A 14,602-nucleotide genomic window follows, 5' to 3' on the forward strand; every position below is an offset into this window, starting at 1 on the left:
GCTGTGCCTGCATCAGCATTTCCTAAAATTTTAGCCCAATTTCAATTTCTGAAGGCTTCCCAACTCATCTTTGGAACCATTCAGAAGATCTCACAAATATTCCCAAGCTCAGAAGTTAGGTAACCAGGGGGATCCCTTAGTCTCAGTGGTTCCTGCTCTGATCTGTGCTGTCATGCTGCTTTAGAGCTACCCCGTTCCCTCCCCACCTTGACATTATTACCGTTGAGGCTGCTCTGAGACTAGCAATAACTGCAGCAGAATATAGCATCATTGTACAGCTGACAATGCTACCCCCTATTGCTCTCAGTTTCTGGCACCAACTTTGCTGAATTCACAAGTGCTGCCCTGCATTTCAACCTCTCAGAGATTTTAGTAAGATGGCTAGGATTTTAGATTCTTCTTTCAAGATTAAGTATAAAGCGGGTGCCTGGGTGGCTCAGTTGGTTAAGCGACTGCCTTCGGCTCAGGTCATGATCCTGGAGTCCCGGGATCGAGTCCTGCATCGGGCTCCCTGCTCAGCGGGGGGTCTGCTTCTCCCTCTGACCCTTCCCCTCTCATGCTCTCTGTCTCCCATTCTCTCTCTCAGATAAATAAATAAAATCTTTAAAAAAAAATTTAAAAAAAAAAAGATTAAGTATAAATCCAGACGGTAATAGTGTTGGTGATGATACTGGTGACCGTGGTAGTCATCATCACTATCTGTTTTATACTCTAAAGTATACCCTCATTGCACCATTGTCTTTGAACCTCTTTTGTGCCAGTTTAGGGAATTTGTTGCCAGGTAGTCCTTCACAAGAGATGAGGCCTATTGAACCTCTCTAGTAAGACCAACTTCGGTTTATGCTTCAGTGCTAATATGGGAATATTTCCCTCTGTTCTGTTGTATTCCATTCAGAAATACCATATGCACTGTGCCCAGAGCAAAGCATACCAAAGTAAATAAATCAGTCATAGCTCTACTCACATGGAGCTTAGAGTCTATCAAGCAGGGGAGAGACATATGGTAGACAAATGTTTGCAGTATTAATGAGTATTATAAAAAGTGAATTATAGGCCGTTATGTGAGGCCAGAGAAAGGGAATCTAATGTCAGGCAAAGACTTCAAATTAGCATAGTTGTGTGTGTGTATGTGTGTGTGTAGGTACTGGCCTATGTCCCTATTTTGTCCCATCTGTGACCACTCCATTGTATTACATGGAATGGCTTTACACATTTAAATTGCCTACTTGGTTCCTGAAGGCAACTGAGTTGGGACCCTGGAGTTTGTAGGTCAAAGAAAACATCCCAGGTGTAAGACTCAAAGAATGAGATGGAATTAGTCATAAAATACGGGTGTGGGATATTGGAAAAGAACATTCTAATAAAAAAAAAAACCTGTATGTACAACAAATAAATATATTATGAAAAATCACAACAATAACAATCATTTTCATATCAAAAGAATTATTCTAAGTACTTTAGATTTATTATGTCATTTAGTCTTTATATCAAGAACATAAAGAAAATTATATTTGAATCCATCTTTTTTTAGATGAAGAAACTGAGATTTGGAGATAAAGTAATGTGCCAAAGTTTACCCAGTCAGCCAATGGTCAACTCAAGATATGAGTCCATTTTTGTCAACTTTAAAACATGAAACTTGAATTGTTATGTGAGCATTTTTCAAACTGTGGGTGCTGATCCATTAAATGGTCATTAAGTTAATTTAATAAATCAATTGCCCAGAATTTTTTTTTGGTAAATACAATAGAAAAAAAGATAGAAAATATTACAGCATGTCATAGCTAAAAGGGATGTGTTATTTGTTTTTAAAAAATTGTCTCAGTAAAATATGTGTATGAGTATAAGGTGGTTATAATGTGAAATCTACTTTTATTTTATTTTTTTTTTTTTAGATTTTATTTATTTATTTGAGAGAGAGAATGAGAGAGAGAGAGAGAGAGCATGAGAGGGGGGAGGGTCAGAGGGAGAAGCAGGCTCCCTGCCGAGCAGGGAGCCCGATGCAGGACTCGATCCAGGGACTCCAGGATCATGACCTGAGCCGAAGGCAGTCGCTTAACCAACTGAGCCACCCAGGCGCCCTTCTACTTTTATTTTGTAGGGTCAAGAATATTTGAGAAAGAAAGCATTATTCTCCCCAGCTCTGAAATGAGAAAATAAAACAATGCCCAGTATGACTATTGCATAGACAGCAAGAGGAAGATTATTAGAGAAGTAGGTAGGAATTGAATGGTAGATTTTTCTGTGCTACAAATTTGAACTTAAGGGTATTGAAAAACTATCAAGGATTTAATTAAGAGGATGATACAAGGGGCACCTGGGTGGCTCAGTCGGTTAAGCATCCGACTCTTGATTTCAGCTCAGGTTACGATCTCAGGGTTGTAAGATTAAACCCTGTGCAGGGCTCCATGCCCTGCTTAAGATTCTCTCTTTCCCTCTCCCTACACCCCTCCTCCTCCCCCCACTCTCTCTTTCCCTCTCTAAATAAATAAATAAAGAGGGTGATAAGGTACGTATTTTTCTAAGATCATTTTGGAGTAAATTGAGACAAGGAAATCCCAGAGATACTGCTCAGGAGAATATTGTGATTATCCAGGGAAGCAAAGATAAGAGCTTTGATAAAGGCATGGCAATAAATATGGGGAAAACTGGAAATGGATTATTGGTATTTTGGGGAAAGAATTGACAAAACAAGTACGTGATTTTTTTCCTTTCTTTTATTTGCACACTGTTAATTAGAGTATAAATCCAATTTTTAACCTTCCTTTTTATTTTAAGTTTAATTTTCATCATGAACATTATTTGATATAATTATAAAATATTATTTAAAATTATTTTTAATACATAGTATTCAAACTGTTAGTTACAATTTTTTTTAAAGATTTTATTTATTTGACAGAGAGAGACACAGCGAGAGAGGAAACACAAGCAGGGGGAGTGGGAGAGGGAGAAGCAGGCTTCCCGCGGAGCAGAGAGCCCGATGCAGGGCTCGATCCCAGGACCCTGGGGTCATGACCTGAGCCGAAGGCAGATGCTTAATGGCTGAACCACCCAGGTGCCCCAAACTGTTAGTTACAATTTTTATAACAAAACTAATACACACTAATTTTAAGGACAAAATCTGTATTAAAAATTTCTATAGCAAAGAAATGGAATCCACCCTAAAGAAAAATAATTGCATAAATATTTTTTATTAACTATATACATATTATCCCTTTCTCAAAATAGGTTTTATGAAGGCTATAAAGTTGTTCTGCATTATATAAAATTTATATAAACCTAGTATTCATGGGTGCAAATATTTTTTAATGCATATACCATAAGTCATTGTAATCAGAAGTCAAAATTACAATTCTGTCTGGTTGTACCTTATATTACATTAACTTTAATTTTTAAAAAAACTGACTTTCTAAAACAAAAAGTAGCAATCAAGAGAGAAAGAGAAAGAGACAGAGACAGAGAGAAAGAAAGGGAAGGAGAGAAGGAGGGAGGTAGGGAGGAAGGAACGAAAGAAGTTGTTTTGTAAGTAAGTCTATTATTTTAAGTCAAAAAAAGAAAGTACAGGAACATTATGAAGGAACCTTTGTTTTTGTAGATTACATTTGCCTATATGGAATCAAAGAGCTTCTCAGAATCATAAGCAATTTATATTTCCTTGTAAAATTTGGTTACTATGTTTTACCCCAAATAATTAAGACAAAAAACAAAGATTATGCAGTCTCTCAAATAAGGATAATATTACCTATGTTGTAAGATTGTGTTTAAGATTGTGTAAGTTTATCCTTGCAAAATAGTTGGTACATAACAAGGATTATGTAGGCATTTGAAAAAGGAAGGAAGGAAGATAGGGAGGGAGGATGGTCATTCACTGATAATTCTATTTCAAGAAATGCTTTCAGAAAAAAAAAATGCATGTCATTTTGAGTTTGTTTACTTAAAGTGTGTATTAACAATTGGAAAGGACTGATTGGTATCATTTTGCATCCACAGTTATGAAAATGTTTTTATTAAAGAGACTGATAGAAGAATGTTGGCACTGCTTCATCATTCTTAAAGAATAAGCCAGCACCTGTTATCACTATAGGCAACATTGCTTTTACCACCCATTTAACATGCTGATAATTGTTCCTGAAGATTCTGACACTAGGGATACAGTCTGCATACTTTGAATGGTCCTTAAGTATCTGGAGTGTTCGACTAAGTCAAATATTTTGAGTTACAAAATCATTATATGCATTAAATGATCATATTTAGTACACTTATTTAGACTACATGTAAGTTACCCACCTTTATATCTCTAAATTATTACAAGAACAAATAAATTTCCCCCTCCTTTTTATTTATATCACAAGGTAAGAAATCATTCTAAAATTAATACAAGGTAGAGAACTTGTCCATCAAAAAGAAATTTTTGTATATGAGTCTGAATAGAAGTGACTAGTTTAATGCAGGCTAACGGCTTTGATACCAAAGAAAAAGAATAAATAAGTACATCTATATGTATAAGTGCATACACATATTTATATAGACCACATATGGGCACATATACACATGAATGTGAATTTATGTTAATATTAATCACTCTTAATTTTGCATTAATCTGGACACACATATAACTACTTTATTTTCAAAATTATACACAAATTAATAATAAAAGTATTCATTTACTGAGTAGTAGCCATTCCCAGGCATTTTACTAGAAATTTCCAATATATTATCATCTAATTATTTCTGAAAACAACTCAGTGATGTAAGTATTATTATTTCATTTTTAAAGGTAAGATAAAGAAACTGAAAAATAGTGATGCTTGGTAAATTACAATCAAGATATATGCTTCTCACTTTAATGTTAAAATATCCTATCATTTAGCATCAAAGTAGACATGCATTTCTTAGACAAAGCTATTTGAAAATCTAAATTTATTTTCATTTCATAAAAATTTACTCCTGTTGATGATGAAAATGTCCTTTTATTGCACTTTATTTGCACTTTGTAATTGTACTACATATATTATTCTATTTCTTGCGGTTCTGTTCTCTATTTTTCTGTGCCAAATAATGTATCATACTTTTACCTTTGGGTATCAAATAATACCTTTGGGTATCTCTGCCATATATAGTGATGTTTCCATGTGTATATATGTTGTCTCACCAAATGGACTTGAACTTCACTGTGGGCAGACTGTTAACTATGTGTGAACTCTATAGTATCTTGATCAACGCAGAGTGCAGAGGGGTTCATTTAATATCCATTGTCTCATAAGTTTATTTGTTAAGAATGTTACCAGAGATACGTAATAGTTTACCAACTGCCCAGCCTTTTAACATGAAAAACTTGGTAAGATTGAAGCATGTTTACTTCCTTAAAGTAAATCTCTCTTTCCTTCAATATTGACATTCTTTTTCTGCTTGGAGGTTATGCAAGACTAATAGTAATATTTTTAACATCCATTAGTTTATCAGCAAACTTCATGAAGATCATAGGATTGTTGATCTCCTACTCCCTTAACACACTTCTCCAGCCAAGGGCCAAATTACACAGATGGAATATGTAAATAAAGAAACCTTATATAAAATAAGCACCAAAAATATTGCACTTCTTGGCATGATTAGAAAGAAAAAAAACTACCACTCCACAGTTGGAAAAATTCAGTACATAATGAAGAACAATCTGTCACTAATAATTTTTTAAAGTTATATAATATGGGAATAGCTTAACAGAAATACTATTTTTAATGAATATTAGAACCTTGTTTATGTGTGTTCAAGTATAAAATATAGATACTAGTTAAACATGTTCATTTGGCTGAGAGGCCATAAAGCATATTTTTCCAAATTCAAGGAAAGTACAAAGTCAACAAATCATGTTTTTAGAGGTGAATGTCAACTTTAAATAAATAAGTACAATATGAAGTAATTTACTTTGAGAATAACTTTCATTTTTGTGTGGCTCTGAAATCTCAGAGATTTTCTGATGATGAAGAGGCCCTTTAAGACATTGCTGCCTCTTCTAGAATGTTAAATGCTTGGACATGACCCGAAATAGTCCACATACCTGTAAACTGAGAACAGGATTCATCATACACTAGGAATGCAGGAAAATGAAGCACAGGGAAGGAAAACACATATGGAATTTCACATGGCAGATCGAGAGACTAAGTTGCTCTTTATATTTAAAGTTAAGATAAAAATCCAGAGCTTATAAAATCAAAAGGCCTAAAACAATAATAAAAGCCACCAAGGGTTTCTCAAGCCTCTCCCAATTCCAATATGTTGAATCAGTTCAGATGGAGCATATGAATATTTAATTGGTTAATCCTTGAACCAAATTTCACTTCTATGCAGCTCAAATTCTAAATACAGAAGGGAAAAGGAAAGAAAGGGGAAAAAGCTAAATTTTAACAGACAGGACACATGATTAAAGAACTCACTAAAATGAAAAGTGCAACTTTATGGATTATTCATGCAAAAGTAAGACGATGCAAAACACATATGTACATGTGCACAGATAGTCTTAGCCTTTTTCTCTTTTTCTAATTAGCTGCATGATGAATCAGGACTATTTGAACTATATAGCTTTCAGGCAAATTGATTCAAGTGCAAAGCATTACTGCCTCAAAATTGCAACACCTATTTCAAGGGCCGATAATTTTTTTTCCCTCTTGTTTGTTTTGGGGACTGTTATAGAGGGTTGAATTTGGTAGAAATTTGAACTTCAGATAAAACTTTACTGTTATAAACTGCGTTCAGTGTATCAATTTCCAGAATTGAAATCCAAGCTTACCCTAATGTCTTTCTGCAATAGGCCATTTACAAAATTCAACTGGATCTAACAACAATTTACTGCATTCCTGGATGTAATTAAATGTATAAGAGAGAAAAAGCCCCTCTTGGAGAATTGGATTGCTTAATGCACTTTTTAAAGGAATTTTAGAAGAAAGGTATTGATTATTCTTAAAAGTGTGCTTAAAATATTTTGTTCCATTGTATGATAAGAAATTACTTATGTGTCTTTCTTACTCCTCCCTTTATTTATGAGTCTAAATAAAAATTACATAAAATCTCAAAAATTCATTCAATTATTAGCCTGTTATGAATTACAATTTATTTTTTATGTTGGAATATAATAATTATGCAGTTTGATTATTCAATATAGAATTGTTAATTATATACTTTCTCTGGGGAGCTATAAAGAAGGAAACATTTATTCTGACAATAAATACCAAAAATATAAAGTAAATCAAACCCCTACAATTCTTTTTTCAAACATTCGCTTACTATTTCTTTTGAATTCTATCCTATAGTTTCCTCTCAAAGTAATTTCCTCCCTGCATTTCATGCATTTGTTCATTCATAGAACACTTTTTTGAGTGTCTCCCATGTTTCAAGTTCTAGACTATGTTCTGGAAGCACAGATTAAAACAGGTTATAGAGCCCAAAGAACTTCCAGCAACTGTGGGAGGCATTCAGGAATTGGCAATAACAACATAATTGGGCAAATGTCCGTGGCAGATGCTCACAGTTACAAAATTTCTGAAGGCACCTGACCTGATCCAAAGAAAAGGTAATATTTGAACCATCTTTATGACAAGTATTATTTAAGTAGGTTGGCAAGATCCGTAAAGATGTTACAGGTAAAGGAGACAGCATATGAAATACAAGAGAACATGCTTCACTTAGGAAACTGCAAGAATTTCTGTAAAACTGGATAAGAATTATCTCTTGAAGTTGTAGCAAGAGATCAAAATGAAAATGTTTAAGGAGGACAAATTATAAGCTTCCTTGGAAACATATCTGCAAAGTTCTTCCCTGCAGCTGTAGGACTGAGATCCCCATTTTCCTACTAGCTGTCCAATGAGGACTGCTCTCAGGTACTGGTCACGTGGCTCCCTCCTTCTTCAAAGCTCACAACAGAACATTTGTTGTGCATTGAATTGCTCTCATTTTGAGTCTCTGGTTATCATTCTTAGACCTCTAGACCCAGGTGCCACATAATTACAACCAAGCCACCCAGACAATGCTCCTTTTTAAAAATCAACTGTGTCATGTAACAACCCTAATCATAGGAGTGAAATCCCTTACTTTCATAGGATGTGGACACTAAGGGGCAGGGAATACTCTAGAGTATCTTAGAATTCTGCCTACCACACTGGCTAACCCGTAAAATATTCCATGGGACCTTCTACTCACTTTCTCTTCCTTATCTGCTGCCAGATGTAGATATCCAATTGAGGACTCTGAGACCCTGAAAGATAGTGGGGCCACCAGATAAAAGGACCATAGGTCCTGGAATGTGCATAACCACCATTTACTCTTCCCAAACCCCACCTTCTTGCATTGTCCTGGGAAGTGAGGAAGAAATGAATCTTTATTGTCTTAGGTTTTTGGAGCTCTTTGTTCAGTTGATAACCTGTTTTGGTTAATGTAGAAATTTGTATCAAGTAACAATAAAAATAATATTGTGATATAGGAGAGCTTACTGTTTTCTATCTCTTTAAATAGTCCTTCCTTTCCCTAATAATTCAGGTAGCTTCTCTCCCTTTCTGTGTGTTGTGGCCTTGAACAGAAAGCTATATTTTAAGCCACTAAGTAGATTTTGTAAATCTTACTATGTGCAGACATCAATTTGAAAGCTAATGTTCTTTTGATGTGCAATATGCAGGCTTTATTGAAAAGAAATACTTCTCTTGGAATTATGAAAACCTGGCCTTTGCATTTCAAGAGCAAAGTTGTGAGGTTCAGGTTACAGACTATATACAATGTATCATAGATCAGTGAAAGATGCATGCTAATATGCAATCGTCTTCTTGCCTAAAAGGAGAAAAAGTATGATCGCTGAGGGAAGGAGAAGGGTGGCGGGATTGTGAGGAGATACTGCCTCCATCTATGGTAAGTAGAGATATATACAATCTCGAGGGATCTGGGAGCCACATAGAGAAGCCCCTTGTGCAGCAAGAGGTCGAAATGGTGGAAGAACAACACTGGTGGAGGTGCTTAGTGCATTCATGGAGACTCTTTGTTGGAAAAACACCTGTGAGTTCCAAAGTATTGAGTGGGCTGACAAATCTGTAGGGGCTGAGAGGCAGGACAAGCATGAACTTGTCCACTAGAGGCAAAGGCTGGGCCAGTGAGAATAGAAGCCTACGCAAGGCAAGATAGGGACACTGCTGTGGAGCTGCTGAAGATAGAGGATGACACTCACTTGCAGACAACCCTCTCCTGATATTAGACTATATTTATTACATGACTCCCTCCTCCATATTACTATTACATTACTTTCAGGGAGAAGGGAGGAAAGTAGAGAAGAAGGGGAAGAATTAATGCATTTGGAATGCTTCAGGGAAGTGACGGTTTATGAACTGGTGATATTAGGCTTTCCATCACCAGCTGAAATAGAGGCCCAACTGAAGTTATTTGGAGAAATATCTATGAAGATAAGGTGTAACATCTTTCCTAAATCACTCGATGGAATACTTTTTAGTTTAAATATCAATAGCTGCTGATGTTAAAAAAGGTAGGAAACACACACTCACGGACACACACACACACACAACTTCCCAAATGAAAACCTACTTAATTTTATGAAGATAGTCTACTGAGGCATTCTGTGTGTTTTCATGGGTTTCTTTTTTTTTTTTTTTTTTTGCCTAACTTTTAAATGTTCCCTTGAATTTCTTCCTCTGCCATTTTTGTTTCATGCTCGAAATACCACCCTCAAAGACTTCCAGGCACACCCATGTCAAGCAGAGTTGACTACCTAATCTCTAGCTTCGGCCCAGATCTTTCTTCAGAGTTTCACACTATATTTTGAATTCCTTACAAGATGCCCTGTTGACCACTTCTTTACCTTGCGGAAACTCCAAACCAACATGTGTCCCTTGTCCCATCTGCAACCCCTCTTACATGTTCTACCTTCATCACTGACATTAAAAATCTTAACATTGTCAGAGATTTTCTTTCCATCTATGTAGATGAGCCATTATGCATACACCTATATTTGTACGAATTTTACTTCCTAATTCATTCTCCTACTGTATATATTTTGTCTTTCAACCCATCCATTGTTCTTTTTTTTTTTTAATTTCCACATTTTGGATTTTTCTCCCTAGTACCTGCATGTTTTCATTAAAATTTCTCTCGTTTTATGTTTTAATGTTTTTCCCTATTGGTTGAATATATTTATAATATTCAGTTTAAATATTTGTTCTTTCTTTTGCATTAGTTCTGCTTTTTTAGGTAATGATTTTTCCATTAATGATTTGTATTGCATGGTGTTTGAGCTTCTCAGTAACTGAGAATTTGTATTTTATTGGATCTGTCCATTACTTTCACTAATATTTGTTACTGGAGAAGAGTTACAAAAACTTGGTCTTTAACTTGAGTCCCCCTTGGTTTATGATTGGAAATTCTATTATCTCATTCTAGACTGATAATCCTTCCAGCCCTGATCTACTTCTAGGAAACTTCTAGTAACTCTGCCCCTGTCATTGACTTCATCCTAGATCCTTACCTTCTGTTCTGATTAGCTCATGCAGTGGGGAATGAAAGTGGAGACGCAAGAATGTTCAGATGCTCTCCAGGCTATGTGCACTCATTGACAGAGGATCTCCACCACAGACAGACTCCAATTCCCCTCCTTATTACTCTACCTTATGTGGCTGACAGTGGAGCTGGTGCTGCTATATTCCTGCCCCATGGAAATGAAGGCTTAGGGAGAGGAAAGGGCATAAATAGGAAATCTAGCTCAACCTGTGCCTCATCTGATGCACCTGGCCTTCTCTAATTTGCAACCTTCCCCATCTCCCACTACCCTTGTTCCATCCAGATCCAACCATCTTTGGTCTCTCCAAAGATTTTTTTTAGTTTTATTTGTTTACTTGTTTGATTAGTGGTTGATAGAGTTTCTTATGGCTGATGCTTTACATATTCCAGAGAGCATCATTCCTATTGCATTGTATACTCCAGTGAGATGTCACTCCCTGAGAATATAATGTGGAACAGTGCTCACCAGAATTTTGCAATGATTCTAAATTCATTAACCTCCCTAACTGTTCTATAGTTGGTTCTGTGAAGGAATACAGAGGACTGTGGTAGTTCACCATGTTGTCTAGAAGCAGAAGAAACTATCAGTTTTTAATATGACACCCCTTAACTACTGACAGTTCCTTTAGAATAAACACTATTTCAATCATCAATCTATACCCAGCATGAGATTCAGTACTTGGTACATAGTAGAAACTTAATAACAAAAGATAAATCAATTTGTTAAATGAAATAAGGAAAAAAAAAGGAAAGGCAATTTACTTAAGAGATATCAGAGAAAGAAACTGAGACAAAGACAGACAAAGAGAGTAAAGAAGGAAATATAGAACATAATTGAAAATTTTCAGATGAATAACACTGTTGATGAATTATACTCTTGGTTTTACTACCATTTAAAGAATCTCCTAAGATGTCATTTTGCTCAAATATAATCACAGGGCATGTGTTTGTTTTATCTGTCAGCCAGAACAAGTAGCATCTCATATCATTATCTATCTAATTGCAAAGAACCAAAAACAAATCCACAATTTGTCTCATTACTGACTTCTTATAAAAGGATTTAAAAATAAGACTCACACTGTCAAAACCTATTAGCTTCAGCATGAATATACCCACAGATTTTTCCTCAGAATACAATTTAATTAATCCAGGGATATGCACATCAGTGAAAAAGCTTACTAAAAATTAAATATGTACTTCTTTCTTGCATATATTGCAAAAATCAAAAGCTTTATCGTCTTAGGTAAATACTCTTCAGACTATAAATATGGCCTCCCAACCATCATCAGCCATGCTCTGAATCCATAACCACACAGAGACCATAATTTAGAGGATTATTGACAGAGCCAATTTCTTGTCACAGAAAATCATAGAGTTGGTGGTTAGTATGCATATTTTGATTCTTCGGGTATATACAGCTGTCCTACTGAATTTCTGATCACTCTTAGAAATTATTTTAAGTAAATGTCTGTCACAGGTATTCTATTAAGATCATCTTTTTTGAGTTGAAGCTCATAAAGCACAAGCATTTTTTTTTTTTTTGCTTTGGCTCATAGAAAATCATAAGTTTTTAAATGAAATTTTAAATTAGCTTTAGAGACATAAGGAAAAAGTACCCCATAACATTTTCAGGGGAGTTTTATTTCCAAAAGAACCTCATTATAAAGAAACCTTATCTAGAACATGGGCTCCAAGAAAAATATGGCAAGTAGCAGCGTGCAAAGTTCAAGGTAAGCACGAACAACATGGATATAAATGTCTTCATGAGAACTCAAGGAGACAATTTGGATCATAGCCTTTAATAAGAAAGTAGAGGAAGGAGGGGTTCATAGAGTTGCATCAGCTTTAAATATCCAACACTTTTAAATCAGGGGAAAAAATGGAATCAAAGCTACGCATGGGGCAATGGAAAATGTTCCCTAAATGGAGTATTAGTTTGAGTTAGGGAATAGGAGAAAAAGGATTTTTGGCATTAAAGACTAATTTTGTTCTTTATTTTATAAAGTACTGGTCATTTGGTCATTTCCTGTTAATTATTTTTAATATTCCCTTGTATATACATAATTTTTTCCAGTAAGAAAGGAGTACAACCAGACTACTTATATTTTATTCAGAATTTTCAGACATATTCAATGTTTTTGTTCTTATCTGACAAATGCATTTATTGAAATTGTGCTTTGTATTTCAGGTAAATACAGTACAGAGACATAGGAAAGCAATGTCAGCATTAATCAATTTTTTGTTCTGCATTAGTTGGAATAAAACATTCCTGGGTGACATGACAAAACCACACTTTATAAAAGGGAGACAAGATCCAGATAGCTTTTGGTTTTTCTCTTCAAAACGTGTCATATTTTTCTGGCTCAAAAGTCTTTCTTTAAACTAAAACAGATATAGAATCCTAGTACATATATTTAAATTTTGATAGCTTTATCAAAGCATGATTTCCTTCTTTTCTTTTTTCACTGAGATGGAGTCTCAGGCCTTCTTTAAGTCTGTTTTCTTCTTTGATTTAATATCAAATATTTCCATCATATTGTGCTCATAATTTCTTCAAAAGCAAATAACAATTTGCTATAAGTAAAAGCCTCACAGTGTGAAATCTAGACTTGGTCACAAAATATTTACCACATGAAGCCCTAAGATTGGAAGACTTTTTCTTTCCAGTCTTTTCCACCTCTGCCATAAGAATATGTATATGAGTATATATGTATATATAGTTTATCTTTTATTATTTCTTTGTATTTATTTCACCATTTTATATCTTCTAGCTGTCATACAAAGTAATAAATGTAATATTGGCTTAAAATTAAAGATTATAAAGAAGTTAAATAATTTATCACAATTCAAGCCTTATGAACAATTCTATATGAATTTTTAAGCTTACGGAGAAAAATCTTTTAAGTAGAGAAGTTTGGGAGCTTAGAAATACACACTCTCATTGTGTGTGTGAGTCTGTGTGTCTATGTGTTTGAATTAATTTCTCTAAAGAGATCATGTGTTAAATATAAAATTATGCAGGGAGCCTGGGTGGCTCAGTCGTTAAGCGTCTGCCTTTGGCGCAGGTCATGATCCCAGGGTCCTGGGATCGAGCCCCGCATCGGGCTCCCTGCTCCGCGGGGAGCCTGCTTCTCCCTCTCCCACTCCCCCTGCTTGTGTTCCCTCTCTCGCTGTGTCTCTCTCTCTGTCAAATAAATAAATCTTAAAAAAAATAAATGTAAAATTATGCAAGGCTTATATAAATATGTTATTGAATTTGAGATCACTAAATATGCAATGTGAATGAGAAGGGACTGTAAAAATTACAACCATGTTTGCATGAAGAAGTACATAATTTCATGTGATTATTTACTCAATGCTTTAACTTTTAAAAATAAATTAAATTATGGGGGTGCCTGGGTGGCTCAGATGGTTAAGCGTCTGCCTTCAGCTCAGGTCATGATCTCGGGGTCCTGGGATCCAGCCCCACATTGGGCTCCTGGCTCAGCGGGGAGCCTGCTTCTCCCTCTCCCTCTGCCTCTCTCCCTGCTCATGCTCTCTCTCTCTCTGTATCTCTGTGTCTCAAGTGAATAAATAAAATCTTTAAAAAAAAAATAATAGGGCGCCTGGGTGGCTCAGTTGGTTAAGCGACTGCCTTCGGCTCAGGTCATGATCCTGGAGTCCCTGGATCGAGTCCCTCATCGGGCTCCCTGCTCGGCAGGGAGTCTGCTTCTCCCTCTGACCCTCCCCCCCTCATGTACTCGCTCTCTCTCATTCTTTCTCTCTCAAATAAATAAATAAAATCTTAAAAAAAAAATAATAATAATAATTAATTAATTAATTAAATTATGAATATAAATACTTCTAACAAAGTTAAAAAGCAAATAAAATTTGGAAAATGTCACACATATGAAAGAAGTTACTGTCATATTGATGTTTTATTCATGTTCAATATATAGGATTAATTTTTAATATTAGTAGAAATATAGTCAAAGGATACCTTTAAAGAAGAAAGACACAAAATTTTAAATTTAAAAACAATTACTGAATTGTAATAAAACACTATTATAATGCTGATGTA

This window comes from Neomonachus schauinslandi, chromosome 8 (assembly GCF_002201575.2).
Source record: "Neomonachus schauinslandi chromosome 8, ASM220157v2, whole genome shotgun sequence".
Classification (NCBI taxonomy): Eukaryota; Metazoa; Chordata; class Mammalia; order Carnivora; family Phocidae; genus Neomonachus; species Neomonachus schauinslandi.